Source organism: Lissotriton helveticus, chromosome 10 (assembly GCF_964261635.1).
Source record: "Lissotriton helveticus chromosome 10, aLisHel1.1, whole genome shotgun sequence".
In the NCBI taxonomy this organism is placed as follows: domain Eukaryota; kingdom Metazoa; phylum Chordata; class Amphibia; order Caudata; family Salamandridae; genus Lissotriton; species Lissotriton helveticus.
This window is the reverse complement of record NC_136071.1, coordinates 599630015-599646740: the sequence shown is the minus strand read 5'-3', so window position 1 is coordinate 599646740 and position 16726 is coordinate 599630015. Positions and strand designations below refer to the sequence as shown.

Sequence of the window (16726 nt, the reverse complement as noted above, 5' to 3'; positions counted from 1 at the left end):
CAATGTGCCAGCCACATGTCAAAGACTATTCAGCTCCTGCACAGTCTAGGCTTCTCGCGGAACTACCCAAAGTCACACCTACAACCCTCCCACGTCCAACAGTACCTGGGAGCAACAATAGACACTCTAGCGGCAAAGGCATACCCAAACGCTGCACGGATCAACGGAATTCAAATGTTAATCCAAAGGTTCAAACCACAACACTCGTTGCCAGCTCGTGTTTATGCAAATAATAGGCATGATGGCCTCATGCATATTCATAGTCCCTCATGCCAGACTACACATGCGTCCGCTACAGGAGTGCCTAGCACAGCAGTGGAACCAGGCTCAGGGACAATTAAAAGACCTAGTGTTGGTGACCAGTCGGGCTCTCTCCATTGGTGGAATCCACAAAACTTTTGCAAAGGACGACTGTTCCAGGAGCCTATCCCACAAATCGTAATGACGGCGGACGCGTCCCTGCTAGGATGGGGAGCCCATGTCCTGCATTACACAGTCCAGGGTCTATGGACAATACAACAAAAGAAGATGCACATCAATCTACTAGAGCTAATGGCGATCTTTTTAGCACTAAAAGCGTTCAAAAACACTTATGCAACAAGACTGTGTTGATCTGGACGGACAACATGACAGCTATGTATTACATTCAGAAACAGGGAGGAACACATTCCTCACAGCTATCGCATCTAGCTTCAAGTGTGTGGAAATGGGCCATTCAAAGGAACATGTTTCTCATGGCAGAACACCTCCCAGGCAAGGACAATCTAATAGCAGACCTGCTCAGCAGGCACAGTCAACAGATGCACGAATGGGAGATTCACCCCAATGTGCTCCAACCATTCTTCCGGCAGTGGGGACAACCGGAGATAGATCTGTTTGCCACAAAAGAAAACGCAAAATGCCAGTACTTTGCCGCCAGGTTCCCACATCCGCAGTCGCAGGGCAATGCGATATGGATGAACTGGTCAGGCAAATTTGCGTACGCTTTTCCCCCAGCTCCATTAATACCGCTAGTGTCACGCAAAATGCGCCTACATTCGCTGACGCTAATCCTAGTTGCTCCCACATGGGCGAGGCAGCCCTGGTACACAACGTTCCTAGAACTGTCAGTGGTGCCTCATCAAAGACTGCGACTCACACCCAGTCTTCTAACTCAGAGCCATGGCGAAATCCAACACCCAGACCCGCAACAGCTGAACCTGGCGATCTGGCTCCTGAAATCCTAGAGTTTGGATACCTGAACTTGGCTCCAGACTGCATGAATATTATCAGAGAGGCAAGAAAACCCACTACCAGGGCATGTTATGCAGCAAAGTGGAAAAGTTTCGTCATTTACTGTAGTAACAACCATATAAACCCATTAGATGCTTCTACGCAAAACATCATTTGCTATCTCTTGCACCTACAACGTTGCAACTTAGCCTACTCATCCATCAGGATACATTTGGCTGCGTTAGCAGCATATCTCCAGAACAGGCAACACCTTTCACTGTTCAGAGTGCCAGCAATTAAAGCATTTATGGAGGGACTGAAACGAGTTATTCCTCCAAAACACCCACCTTCACCAGTCTGGAATCTAAACATCGTTTTAACCAGACTTATGGATCCACCTTTTGAACCACTACACTCATGCGAACTACAGTTTCTTACTTGGATGGTGGCTTTCCTTATTGCCTTACTTCACTTAGAAGAGTTAGTGAGCTACAAGCCCTAACTATTCAAGAACCATTCATTCAAGTACATGCAAATAGAGTAGTTCTCAGAACAAACCCTAAATTCATGCCAAAGGTGGTATCCCAATTTCATGTAAATCAAACCATAGAACTGCCAGTCTTCTTTCAAAATCCACAGACAGTAGCTGAAAGGGCCTTGCATATTCTAGAATTCAAAAGAGCTCGGCTATACTATATAGATAGAACTAAGGCATTTCGAAAAACAAAACAGTTGTTTGTTGCTTACTCACCCCAAGACACAGACAACCCTATTTCAAAATCAGGTATAGCCAGATGGATCGTTAAGTGCATTCAGATATGCTATTTAAAAGCAAAACGCTCCTTAACAGTTCCCCCGAGGGCGCATTCTACACGCAAACTAGGGGCATCCATGGCTTTCCTAGGAAATATTCCTTTACACGAAATTTGTAGAGCAGCCACATGGTCAAACATACATACATTTACAAAACTCTATTGTGTAGATGTACATTCCAAACAGCAAGCTGCTGTAGGACAGGCTGTTCTCAAAACTCTTTTTCAGACTGCTGCATATGACACAGGTGGCCACCGCTAAGGGAGATACTGCTATACATTCTATGCACAGATATGAATTCAGCAGCCCACATGCCTCGAACGGAATATGCTACTTACCAGTATGCATCTGTTCTTGGCATGTAGGGCTGCTGATATTCATATCGCCCACCCGCCTCCCCGGTGCCTGTCGCAGCTGTAGCATTCACTCTTTGCATGGCCATCTCTTACTGTACTATACTCCATCTCTGCCACAATGGCGAAAAACAATCTGAGGATGGAGAGGATGCCCATGCACACTGTAGTCCGAGGGAGGAGCCACCTATCTTGTGATACTTCGAAGACTCTTCCAGGACAACAATGTGCAATCATCCGGACCCAACACTAGGCGGCGATCTATGCACAGATATGAATATCAGCAGCCCTACATGCCAAGAACAGATGCATACTGGTAAGTAGCATATTCCTTACTCCACATCAATCATCTGGAGTTACTAGCAATATTCCTAGCACAAACAACTTTCCAAAAGCAAGTATCAAACAAAGCTGTGTTAGTCCGCACAGACAACATGACAGCCATGTATTACATACAGAAGCAGGGAGGCACACACTCCCTGCAGCTATCTCAACTAGCACAGGACATATGGCGGTGGGCTATACCTCAAAACATATTCCTACTAGCCCAACATGTTTCCAGGAGTACAAAATACCATAGCGGATCTGTTAAGTCGTCAAACACAACAGACCCACAAATGGGAACTTCATATGCAAGTTCTTCAGCCATTCTTTCAGATGCGGGGACAACCTCAGATAGACCTATTTGCAACCCACGAAAACGCCAAATGCCCAAGCTTCGCCGCCAGATATCCACACCCACTGTCCAAAGCCAATGTGATATGGATGAACTGGTCAAACAAATTTGCGTACGCTTTTCCACCTCTACCACTCATGCCACTAGTAGTACGCAAACTACAGCAGCATTCTCTAACCCTCATCCTAGTTGCTCCAACGTGGGCCAGACAGCCGTGGTACACCACACTGCTACAACTGTCGGTAGTACCGCACCAAAAATCACACCTGTCTCCACACCTCTTAAAACAGAACCGTGGAGAGATCAGACACCCGGACCCAGCTCAACTCAACCTTGCGATCTGGCTCCTGAAATCCTAGAATTTGGATATTTGAACCTTCCTCCAGAGTGCATGAATGTCATAAAAGAAGCTAGACGTCCAACCACTAGGGCATGTTATGCAGCCAAGTGGAAACGATCTGTAATATATTGTCACAACAACAATTTTAATCCCCTAGATGTGTCTATTCAACACATCATAGGATACTTACTGCATCTCCAAAGATGCAACTTAGCCTATACGTCTATTAGACTACATCTTGCTACAATAGCAGCATATCTGCAAAACAGACAACATCTATCTCTATTCAGAGTGCCTGCCATTAAAGCCTTTATGGAAGGCCTTAAAAGAATAATTCCTCCCAGAGTACCACCTTCACCTGTGTGGAATTTAAACGTTGTTCTCACACGGTTAATGGAACCTCCCTTCAAACCCTTACACAAATGCAAACTACAATTTTTAACGTTGAAAGTTGCATTCCTAGTAGCTATTACCTCTCTGCGGAGAGTTGGTGAACTACAAGCACTAACCATTCAAGAACCCTTCTTGCAAATGCATCACAATAAGGTAGTTCTGAGTACTAATCCAATATTCTTACCCAAAGTAATTTCTCCCTTCCATCTCACTCAATCTGTGGAACTGCCTGTTTTCTTCTCGCAGCCACAGACCGTACCAGAAAGAGCTCTTCACACATTAGATGTCAAAAGAGCATTGCATACTACATCAAGAGAACACAACCCTTTCGTAAGACCAAACAACTTTTTGTGTCTTTCTCACCACCACATAAGGGTAATCCCATTTCAAAATCTGGGATAGCTAGATGGATTGTCAATTGCATACAGATTTGTTACCACAAAGCTAAACGTACGTTATCTGGTCCCCCTAAAGATCACTCTACAAGAAAAATAGGGGCTTCAATGGCATTTTTAGGGATCATTCCCCTAGATGACCTCTGCAGAGCAGCTACATAGTCTACACCGCACACATCTACAAAACACTATTGTGTAGATGTGCAAACCAAGCAACAAGCTAATGTGGGCCAGGCTGTTCTCAAAACATTATTCCGAACTACGGCCTCAGATAGGGGTGGTCGCCGCTAAGAGTGGGTACTGCTATACAATCTATGCACAGTGTGCAATCTGCAGCTCATATGCCTCGAACAGAAAATGCTACTTACCAGTATGCATCTGTTCTTGACGTGTAGAGCTGCAGAGCTGCACACGCCCACCCGCCTCCCCGGCTACCCTTGTATGTTCCAGTATTATCTTAATTAGATACAAATTACATGGGCATCCTTCCTTTTCCTTGCAAAGCTCCATCATTTCCCTAATGGCGAAAATCAATCTGGGGATGGAGCCGATGCCCATGCGCAATGAGTTCTAAGGAGGAGTCACCTATCTCGTGACTTCCAAAGAACTTTTCAGGACAACAACAAACTGCAAACATCCGGGCCCAACACTAGGTGGCGATCAGTGCACAGTGTGCAACTCTGCAGCTCTACACGCCAAGAATAGATGCATACTGGTAAGTAGCATTTTCCTTTCTATTTGCTCAGGGCTAAACCGTGCCACAAAACAAATGATTCCTGTCAACAATTCTTAGCATCCTAGATTCTTCTACAGAGTTGTGCGGTCTTGTGGATCTTTGCCTGACATTGAATTCTTGCTTTAAGGTACACAGTACAGTGTTCACATATGGTTGAATGGGAAAGTTAGGTATGGTTTTCAGAACATGTTCCTCAGTAGGTAAACTAGTGAATGCTTTTGGTTAAATCAGTAGATTAGCTATCACACCGTTTCCTCCGGTAGAAATCATAGTTTTACTGTTCAAATGTGTTGTCAGATAAAGGAAAACAGGAGCCTTAGCGGCCCTCAATATTTTCTTCTGATGGATGTTTCTAAGTACTTTTACCAATCAAGATTAACAAAGATTGCTCATGGTGCAGCACTACCATTTTAATTCTCCCGCCAGCTTTAAAAAAAATAATAATTTGTCGTACTTGGACTTTCATCAAGGTGCTCCTTAGTGGTCATGCTGCCTAGAAGCACTAACCCTATCACCAGGAATGATGCACGCTGCCCATAAAGGCACCTCTTGTTACCCCCTGATGACCCCCTTTGTTCTTTGATTCAGAAATTGGGATCCCAATTTCAATGGGTTTTTCACTTAAATGTTTTTCTGTCTTGTTGGTTTGAATCCTACTCCCAATTAAGCCATCATGGTATATTTGTAGATGCTGCTGGTCAAGCCCCATGAATTCTATTGTTCTTTAACCCTGAGGTTGGATGGAATAAAAAAGATTAAGCTCCTACTGTTATTGAAATCTTTGTATTCCAAGCATTAATTTTGATCTGTCTTGGAGTGAAAGCGCAACATTTAATTTCATTTGATTTTAATGTTTTCTTGCCAATAAATATTTCCTGGTGAACTTATTGCCATGAATCTATGGATTATGTAGAAAGGACAGTTGCATGAATTCAGATAACCTGTAGAGAGAAATGTGCCATACTCCTATTTTCTGGTTGCTTGAGTAAATTATGTAGCTCGGCTAAATCTAACTGACCATTTTCAGCTTTATGTAAAAGTAAGGGTGCATATCGATGTGTACGTATTGCACACTATTTCTCATTTAGTATGTTTTATTACTGCAGTATTATGCAGCATCCTGGAGGTTTAGCAAATTCGTAGTACTTTCATATTTGCGGGCAGCCTGCAAAAACACTATTTTCAAGAGAACAATGTAAAGTGTAATTCAATTACTGAATGGTGTGGTAAATGAACTACTGTTCGAAGCATGTGTGCTGTCGTTACACTCTGCTTCGCATAAGTCCGCCAACTAGTGTTGGACTTGGATGATTACAAGTTGTTTTTGTTCCAAGAAGTTTTCTTCGAGTCACAAGGTTGTGTGACTCCTCCTCTTGGTAATCCTGCGCATGGTCATTGACGCCATCTTTAGATTCTTTTTTTCATGGCTGGCTGCTTCAGCTGTTCTCTCGCTCTCCGCTTCGAGACTCCGTCGAACAATCCATTGGTTCTTGTATAGATCTCCACTCGACAGTGTTGTCTCGATAGCATAGTTAGTTGGGTCTGAGGGCTCACCCTTCTGCGTAGAGGGTCTTTGGCTCGCACTCGTGGCCTACGGGCCACACCCTGGTGTGCTCACTTTCTCCATTTCAGCGTTCTTCAGAGAATGAACTGCTGATGGAACTACCTCTGTTCTACATTTGTCCGGAGTGCCATTCTAAGTACCCTCATAGCGACCAATACTTTGTTTGCTACCTATGCCTCTCGCCTGATCATCGAGAAGATGCCTGTGAGGCCTGTAAATCTTTTGTTCAGTCAGTCAAAATACTTTTATTTGATAAATTGATATCATAAAAGGACACAATACAATTATACAAAGATTATTTATGCAACATGCACCATAAACATCATAATATATATATATATATATATATATATATATATATATATTTTAATATTGTGATATAAAAATTTAATAAAAACAGGATAAAAACTACGATAGCCTCTATTACCCATCATACCTTTGTTTAGATAATAGATTTTTTTTAAAATTCATTCCAATCCAAAATAGCTAAGGTAAGTGGCGCGCTGATGCTCCTGTTCCTGATATGTACAGCGGCTACTAAAAAGCTCGCAACAGAAAAAATTATGCGATGAGTACTTAGTAGTTGAAGATACAGAAGGGCTGGCCTAACCTGTGTAAACCCAGCCTCCCTCAAAATTGGCAGCAAGAACTTCTTCCTGATGTTACTGTAACAATCGCAGAACATAAGGAAGTGTAGAGTGTCCTGCTTTGAAAAGTCATCACATCTACAGGGGCTAGCCTTATCTGGGGTGCACCAATTGTAAAAATAACCTAACGAGAAATGAATCAAATTAAAACGGAATCTAGTTAAAAGGTGCCGATGATAGGGGCGGTTCACTATAGTGAGGTAGAACTCCGGTCCAGGGGAGCCAACTAATGCATAGTTCGCTCTAACAGTTGGTTTCTTAATTTCTACCTCCTCTCTCTCTAGGGATAGGGATGGCAAGTTCATCATAGCATTTTTTATCTGTGAGACGTCCGTTCTTGTTATCGTCTCTGGTGAGAGAAAAAGCTCGGGCGCCCTATTTTTTCCAGGGTAGATTTAATATAAGTGAGCCAGGGAATCTTAACATTATCCAGTAGAAGGCAATCTTTAAGTATGATATGATTCAGGGAGATTTCGTGGTTGAGCCAAGTCTTCAGCCAGCATGTTAGTGGGGCTGTTTTTATCAGATCCGTTACATAACCCACCCCCATCTCAGTGTGAATCGTGTAGGTTGGGGTGGACTGGGGGACTGTTAAGAATGATCTCAAGAATTTGTTTTCAATCACCTGAATTCTGTCTTGAGGAGTATAACCCCATATCGGACAGCCATACGTTGCAACCATGAGGCATTTTGCTTTGTATACCTTGATTATTGCCTCTACTGGCCTAGCCCCCAGCTTTTTTACAAAACCCAGAAGAGCTGATGTAGTTCTAGCAAATGCAATGCTTCTACTGTTGCATTGCGGCCCCAGGTTCCTCTCTCATCAAATAGTACCCCCAAGTAGGGGAACGTACACACCCTGCTAATTACGTCAGCACCACAGGAAAAAGTTTTATTTTTCCTGGAGCATTTCCCCGCCAACATAACATGGGACTTTTTTGTATTTATTTTTAAGTCCCGGGTCTCTATAAAACTTCCAAAGGCATCTAACAATTTTTGTAAGCCTACCCCTGTGCGAGTCAAAAGAACGGCATCGTCAGCGTACAGGAGACATGGTATAACCAGATCTCCTATACGTGGTATGTCCTGTGACGCTGCCCCTAAGGCTGGCTCCAGGGCGTTGATATACAGGGTTAAAAGAAGGGGGGCCAGGATACACCCTTGTCTGACCCCCCTTTCTGAACTAAAGTGCTTGATGCAACGCCCCTCAGTGGTGACCCTCACTGAAGCTAAAAGACCAGAATGAAGGTCCGCTAAAAAATATACTAGGGACGGGTCAAAGCCCATATTTAATAAAATCTGCCATAGCTTTGACCTGTTAACCAGGTCAAAGGCAGAGGAGAGGTCCATAAACCCCATGTACAATGCCCCCTCCTAGGCTTTTGTATACTTATCAATTATGAGCTGAAGATTAAGGCATTGATCGAGTGTACCCCTTTTTGCTCTAAATCCATATTGTGTGTTAGACAGGACCCCTTTGTCTTGAAGCCACTCCGTCAGTTTGTGTAAGATGACACGACCCAAAGTTTTTATGGAGGAATCTATCAGAGAGATAGGCCTGTAACAAGAGGGATCCTGCCTATCCCCCTTTTTAAAAACCGGGACAATTATGGATTTGAACCAGGAAGCCGGGAGACTGTTTGTGCCCAGGACATTAAACACATTTGTCAACATTTTCGACCAAAATTGTGGAGCCGCCGTGAACAGGTCGGCGGGGACCCCATCAGGGCCGGGGGCCTTGTTCTTAGTCATCTCCCCATGCGCCCTTTCAACCTCAACAACCTCAAATATCACCGGAGCGACTATGATCTCAGGTAGAGTGGTTTCTATGCCATTCTCCCTATTTGGCAAGCTATATATTTTCTCAAAGTGAGCTATCCAGTCATTGTCTGGGTATTACAATCGAGGGGTGAGTTCGAATCAGTGGCGAACAAGGGTTGGTTTATAGTCGCCCAGAATTTCCCACTGTCTTTCAAGACCTCAGGTGGTGAACGTTTGGACCACGCTTCCTTCTTTAATTCCAATTTTCTGGCATGTATGGCTTTTTTATAGGCTGTTCTTAGGCTCACTATAAGCCCACTGTCTTTAGGGCTGGCCTTCAGTGCTCTAAGGAGGACAGCATGTGCCTTACTACAGCTATTATTAAACCACCTTTTGCCAGTATTTGTATTCTGACTTCTCCCATTCTGTAGACTTTGGTTAATATGGCTACAAATGGTGTCAAAGGCGGCAATCATCTGGGCACCCTGGATCTTGTTATAAATCAACCTCCACCTCAGACAGAACTTCCCGCAGGAAGGTTTCTGGGACTACTTTGGCCCATTTTAATCTTCTCCCCTGATCTTTCAGGGTCACATCCTTCACTCCTTATGAGGAGCATCCTTAAAGCCCAAGGCGTTCCCTATCGCCATCTCAAGTATCACAGGGTTGTGGTCGCTAAAGACGCAGACCACGGTCTTATACCTTAATACCCTGGATAAAATAAAAGCTGTTAAAAAAATATAATCAATAATTGTACTTGCGTCTTTCCCCTTAAACGTTGGGGCCCTATGACCACCCTCCCCTCAGGCTCACTCGTAGAGGTTCCAGATGGCCAAGAAATGTTCCAATTCATCACCCTGTTTAGAGTGCTCAAAATGAGTTGGGGCAGAGTATAGGGGCCCCTCATAACCCATACTGGCACAGAGTTGATCACAGGGATGAATGTTGAAGTCCCCCATCAGTATGATCTCAAAAGTATTTGAATTCAGGCTATATACAGACAAAAAATGTTCTAATGAGACTAAATTATTATGTTCATCAATAGAATTATAAAAATTAATAAATAGTGTTTTGTAAGCGTCAGGTACTGTCCTTTCCACTATTAGACAATTGTGACAAAATAATTTTGCATAAAAATGGTACTTAAAGTTTTACAGTAATTCAGCTAAATCTTTTTTTTCCTACTTGCATTTTTTGTGAACATTTCATTTTGAAAGCAAAGACTCCTCAAGCTTGCTTTCTAGCTTCTGCAAATATTTGCATCTAATCAGAGAGCATTCTGGGAGCATTATACATAGCCTCACATTACTAAACTTTGAAAACGTGTGTACACATTTTTATACTGGAACCACTGTCAGTAGTGCAGTTCGAGCTTACAACTTTTACTTAGAGCGCTCACCCTAATAATAAAGGCTTTGCATTAATGAATCATAAATACAAGTTTGAACTGCATTAACACATGGACGCAAATATTACCTTAACTGCAGACAATGCTCTTCCCTAATCCATAATGTGTTACTGTAAACTGGCAGCCAAAGAGTTTGTGTTGTAGGGGGTTGGGCCTACTTGTCCCAAGCACAAAATACACATTAAAACTTGTTGCCATTGACCCCAAACAATATCCTGCACTAGTGTCCAGACTGAGTGACTGCTCGCCAGCTGCCGCCTCCAGACATTTTCTGGACCCCTGGGTCGAGAGCCTGCTGCTCTCGTGGTCTGAAACAATGCACATCCTGGGACGAGGTACCAAGCCTCCTCCCCCAGGATGGGCAGGGACCATGAAGGGGAAGCTTCAAAGGCTTGCTGCCTTTGTGAGCTTTTTTTTTTTTATGAAACTTTTTATTAGTATTTCGTCATCAGGAGTGTACATTCATCAATAAACATCAATCTTCTCCATTGATAATACAGCAATACAGTATAAGGTTCCCTGTTTACAGGACAAGTAATTGCCATACGTGTTCAGTTGCTTAATGATTAACCTCCACCACACCGCTCTCTCCCCCATCATCACTCTCGGGTTGAGGTATGTACTTAACACAGATTCTCCTTCAAGTCTAGGGGCTATCTTCAGGGTCGGATAATGTTTGCGGAGGTTCACAAATATTCCCCCAGGATTCATTCCATTTCCCCCATATCCTGGACCATTTTTTGGGACATCCCCTGTGGGTATAAACCGCTGTTTGCGCCACCATAGCTGTGTCCATGTCATTTTCCCATTGTGTCTGTGTGGGCACTATCCCTGAGCCCCAGTTCCTGGTAATGTTCCGCTTAGCAATTGCCATCCCAAGCGTTGCCCAAGTCTGTAGTCCCAAGTTGAGGTCCGTGGGTTTCCAGATATTTAATAGGCAACATCTGGGGTCTCGCTGGACTTTAACCTCGCCCACTCCTGAGATTTCATTTAATACATGCTCCCAATAGGTTTGTATTTTTGGACACTCCCATATTATATGAAAGTATGTTCCGATTAGTCTGCAACCCCTTAGGCAGAGTCGAGCGTATGTCCTAATTTGTGTAACATGGTGCGTGAATAATATATGCGGTGTAACACTTTGAGTTGCACTAGTTTTAGCCGGGATGGGATCGCTGCCTCTCTGGCCGAAGCCAGCGCGTCCATCCAGTCTGAGTCCTCTATGTCTCCTAATTCTGCCTCCCACTTGCTGCGGAGGATCACCGTAGGGTCCGGAAGATTGTTAATTAATTTACGGTATGTTTGCGATATGGCTTTTTTGTCCATGTAGTCAGTGAGGAGTCTGTCTTCGAAGGGGGAAGAATCAGCTAATTTGGTGCCTGGAGGGATTGCACTCTGGAGTGCATGTCGGATTTGGATGTAGCGGTATAATTCAGTATCAGCCATTCCATATTTCTCTTGTAAGGCTGCGAATGTAATCATTTCTCCCCTCACCCACAGGTCCCCTATTTTTGTAATGCCAATTAAGTCCCATTGCCGGAACCCCTTGGTGTTGGCCAGGGTGCCAAGGTGGCGTGTCTCCCAGAGTGGGGTGGCCAATGTGAGCACTCCTTCCCATCCTAGGGCTCTCTGTGCTGTATGCCAAATTTTGATTGTATGGGGCGTAGGGCCTGTGAGTGCGTGCCTTCTTTTGTTAGTGTAGAGGGCCTTCATCAAGTGTTCCACCGGTAGAACACTTCTGTCTAATCTATATGCTGGGTCGTGCTGTGGAGCATGTAGCCATTGATTAACAATCATCAGTTGTGCAGCCCAATCATATAATTTGATACTCGGTAAGGCGATTCCCCCGTCGTACCAGCTACGTATCAATTTGGATTGCGCTATACGGGCCGGTTTCCCATCCCTTAGCAAGGAGGAGATTTCTGCGTCAATTGCTTTGAAATAAGAAAGAGGGACCGGGAAAGGGGTGTTTTGGAGCGCATAAAGGAACCTGGGGAGTGCGAGCATTTTGAAGAGTGCTGCCCTTCCCGGAAGCGTCAGCGGGAGGGATCCCAATGTGTAACATCCGCTTTGAGCCTCTTCAGGGGTTTCAATACATTTTCTTCCATGAATACCGAGTCTTGTGGGGTGACATATATTCCTAAGTATTTAAACCCTCTGGTCACTATTTGTAATGTGCAGTCAGGGGTAAGAATAGGCACTCGGCCGTGTAATAGGTATAGCGGTGATTTTGTCCAATTTATGGTGTAGCCTGATACTTCTATATATGTCATGAGGACCTCCAGTGACTCCATCGGGGACGTTAAGTATATCAGTACGTCATCGGCGTAAAGGGAAATTTGGTCTTCCCAGCCCGCCTCCCATCTTATCCCGCGGATCAACGGCGCCATGCGTATTCTTGTTGCCAGTGGTTCCAATATAAGCGCGAAAAGAAGCGGGGACAGCGGGCATCCCTGCCTCGTCCCTCGTCCCAGTGTGATCTCCTGTGAAATATGGCCATTAGCTACTACTTGGGCTAGAGGCGCTGTGTATAGTAGCTTGATCCAGCCACGAAACTTGGGGCCGAAACCCATCTTCTGGAGCACCGCAAAGAGAAATGGCCACTCCACAAGGTCAAACGCCATCGTGGCGTCTAATGAGAGAGTGGAGTGCGGTTAAGCACCCCATTAAGACGCCTTAGGTTAAGGGAGGTGTTTCGTCCAGGCATGAAGCCCGACTGGTCCAGGTGGACCAATGTCGTGAGGTGAGGTTGTAGTCGGAGCGCCAATAGTTTTGCCAATATTTTTGCATCCGCATTCATTAGGGATATCGAAAGATATGAAGAGGTCTGTCCCGGAGGCTTCCCAGGTTTGTGGATTGGCACGATTGTGGCTAATCTTTGGTCTCTGGATAGTATGCCTTGTGTTATAAACAGTCATTATACTTGGGAAGCAGGTGGGGGGTGATCTTTTGGGTGACTTTTTTGTAGAGTTCCACCGTTTGTAGAGTTCCACCGGTAGTCCATTTGGTCCCAGTGCCTTCCCCGTGTGAAGCGCCGCCAGTGCCTTTCCTACTTCTTCTACTGTTAAGTCGTCTTCGAGTTTCTGGCGGTAGTGTAGTCAGTGGTATATTGTGCAAAAATTGTGTGCAGTCCTCTACTGTCATTGTGTCTCGCGGTGTGTATACCTTTTCATAATAGGTGGCCAATTTCTCTACTATTAATAGGGGATCCGTGGTGGTTGAGCCATCTGCTAGTGTTAGTTGAGCGATCCACCTATCTGCCTTTCCCTTCCTCTCTAACCATGCAAGCATTTTTCCCGTCTTATCTCCTAGCTCGTAAACCCTATGTAGTGTATCTGTGTGCCTAGTTTTCGCCACATCGTCTGCATACGCTCTGTATTCTTGAGCTGCTAGTGTTAGGGTTTGTGCTGTGTTGTTGGTGGGATCTAGAGCGTGGGCCGTCTCCGCTCTTTGCACTGCAGCCTCTAGGGAGTCAATGTTCTCTCTATGCTCCCTCTTGTGCAGGGTAATAGTTGAAATGGCTTGTCCTCTGATTACCGATTTGTACGCCTCCCAGAGGATGGACGGTGAGTCTACTGTCGATGTATTTTCCTCAAAGTAGTGTACAGTGGATGTTGTTAATGCCTTGGCTATCTTGTAATTTTTTAGGTAGCCTGGGTATACTGGGTAGAGTCCCTGCCTTCTAGGGAGTTGCTTAGTATAGGTAAGCTGAATCGGGAAGTGGTCTGAAATCCCTCTCGGTAAATGTTCTATCGCTGTTATTCTTTCTGGAGGTACTGCTAACGTAAATATGTAATTATGCGGGAGAGACTGTTATGCGCTCCCGAATAAAATGTGTATTGGTGCTCGGTGGGGTGTTTAAGTCCCCAAACGTCTGTCAGTCCCATAGCATCTAGGAATTCTCGAAGAGCTTGGTTTGGGTCTTCTTGCCGCCCTGGGTGGCTGGCGGTCTATAGCCGTGTCAATCACAGTATTTAAGTCTCCCCCTATAATCAATTCTCCCTCTGGGAGATCGAGCAGGAGTATCCCAAGGTCCTGGAAGGCTGCCTGATGTAGTGTCGGGGTGATATACACTGAGACTATGTTATAGATGCGTCCTCCTATTGGCAGGTGATTGCAGTAAAACGTCCCTGGTCGTCCGTCCAAGTGCTTTTGATCATCAGTGGAGAGCTTTTATGTATTAGGATACCAACCCCTCGTGACCCTGAGGAGAACTCCGCATGTGTGGCCATTTTGAACCCCCATCGGTTTAAGGCTTTACAGGTCATGCCCGTCAAATGTGTTTCTTGGAGCAACACCACCGTGGGGGTCTTCCGCTTTAAATATTGCAGAACCAGTCCCCTTTTGATTTTGTGTCCCAGTCCATTTACATTCCATGAGATGACTGTCGGGGGGGGGGGGGGGGGGGGGGGGGTCTGGGTGCTCACATCGTAGCATAGTGTGTGTGTTGTGATTTCGGCCGTACAGCTGCGCCCCTTTTCTTAATCAAATCAAAGTGTATGTCATTCCTCTGAGTGCGCTCTATCGTTGCTAATAATTGCCCTGTAGATGTAGAGTCTATCCATGTAGGTGAGAGCAATAGTTCAAGGAGAGACTGTAAAATTTGAACTGTTATGCCCGTTTGTGTATGTGTGTTCCATAGAGTCAACAACAAGCATTTATGAAGAGATTGTAAACCAATCAACTTAGAACAGAACAAAAGAAAACTTACAGCATCTAAAACACTCGCCCCCCCCTCCCTGCCTCCCAGCCCGGCGGATCATGAACTGTCCACCACCCCAACTGAGCAGAGTGCTTACTATCCCAAACCTATTTACAACAAGGGGTGGTGATGGACAGAGTCTCTGAATTAAGCAGAGTACTCTCACCCAGTCAAGAGATCAGGGCTAGATCCAACACCGTTTTTTAGCTCATTGCACCATCCCAGTTTCAGAACCTGGCTGTATGCAAATTAGTCTGTCCCTGGCCCAGTGCATCATGGGAACAGGGCAGACCAGACTACAAAAGCCAATTCTTACACTGGGAAGGAAACAAGCTTCCGGGGACCGGTTTCTGCCATTTCAGGCGTCTTCGGCCCGGCTTGCTTGAATCCTGATGGTGCAATGAGCAAGGGACTCACATCTGAGTATACCCTTCCATGCTTAGGGTGGACAAAATTATTTACAACAAGGGGTGGTGATGGACAGAGTCTCTGAATTAAGCAGAGTACTCTCACCCAGTCAAGAGATCAGGGCTAGATCCAACACCGTTTTTTAGCTCATTGCACCATCCCAGTTTCAGAACCTGGCTGTATGCAAATTAGTCTGTCCCTGGCCCAGTGCATCATGGGAACAGGGTAGACCAGACTACAAAAGCCAATTCTTACACTGGGAAGGAAACAAGCTTCCGGGGACCGGTTTCTGCCATTTCAGGCGTCTTCGGCCCGGCTTGCTTGAATCCTGATGGTGCAATGAGCAAGGGACTCACATCTGAGTATACCCTTCCACGCTTAGGGTGGACAAAATTATTTACAACAAGGGGTGGTGATGGACAGAGTCTCTGAATTAAGCAGAGTACTCTCACCCAGTCAAGAGATCAGGGCTAGATCCAACACCGTTTTTTAGCTCATTGCACCATCCCAGTTTCAGAACCTGGCTGTATGCAAATTAGTCTGTCCCTGGCCCAGTGCATCATGGGAACAGGGTAGACCAGACTACAAAAGCCAATTCTTACACTGGGAAGGAAACAAGCTTCCGGGGACCGGTTTCTGCCATTTCAGGCGTCTTCGGCCCGGCTTGCTTGAATCCTGATGGTGCAATGAGCAAGGGACTCACATCTGAGTATACCCTTCCACGCTTAGGGTGGACAAAATTATTTACAGGCATGAGTCCATTGCTCATTGCACCATCAGGATTCAAGCAAGCCGGGCCGAAGACGGCTGTAATGCCAGAAACCGGTCCCCGGAAGCTTGTTTCCTTCCCGGTGTAAGAATTGGCTTTTGTAGTTTGGTTTGCCCTGTTCCCATCATGCACTGGGACAGGAACAGACTAATTTGCATACAGCCAGGTTCTGAAACTGGGATGGTGCAATGAGCTAAAAAACGGTGTTGGATCTAGCCCTGATCTCTTGACTGGGTGAGAGTATTCTGCTTAATTCAGAGACTCTGTCCCTCACCACCCCTTGTTGTAAATAATACTATCCCAAACCAGCTGCATTGTTCGTGAGGGTGAGACTGCTGCGACCTTTAGAACCCCCCCCCCCCCCCCTGAAATTGTCCACGCAGTGCTGCTTCAGTTCAGTGGGTCCTACCTGCGGGAGTCCTTGTCCCCTGTCCCTGTCCCTTGTCTCGGTATCCCACCTCCTATCGTCCCTCCGAGACTGTGGGCCGCTTGTCGTTCCGCCCCCACAGTGTCACCGTCTAACCTTGTGCATTGTCCAGGATATTAGTG

At 45.3% G+C, this 16726-nt stretch overlaps 1 protein-coding gene across 1 annotated transcript in view; it reads left to right on the top strand.

Moving 5' to 3' along the window:
• CREBBP (CREB binding lysine acetyltransferase) overlaps positions 1-16726 on the top strand; it is a 1783742-nt gene that overhangs the window by 348804 nt on the left and 1418212 nt on the right. The gene's annotated exons all lie outside the window — the stretch shown is intronic.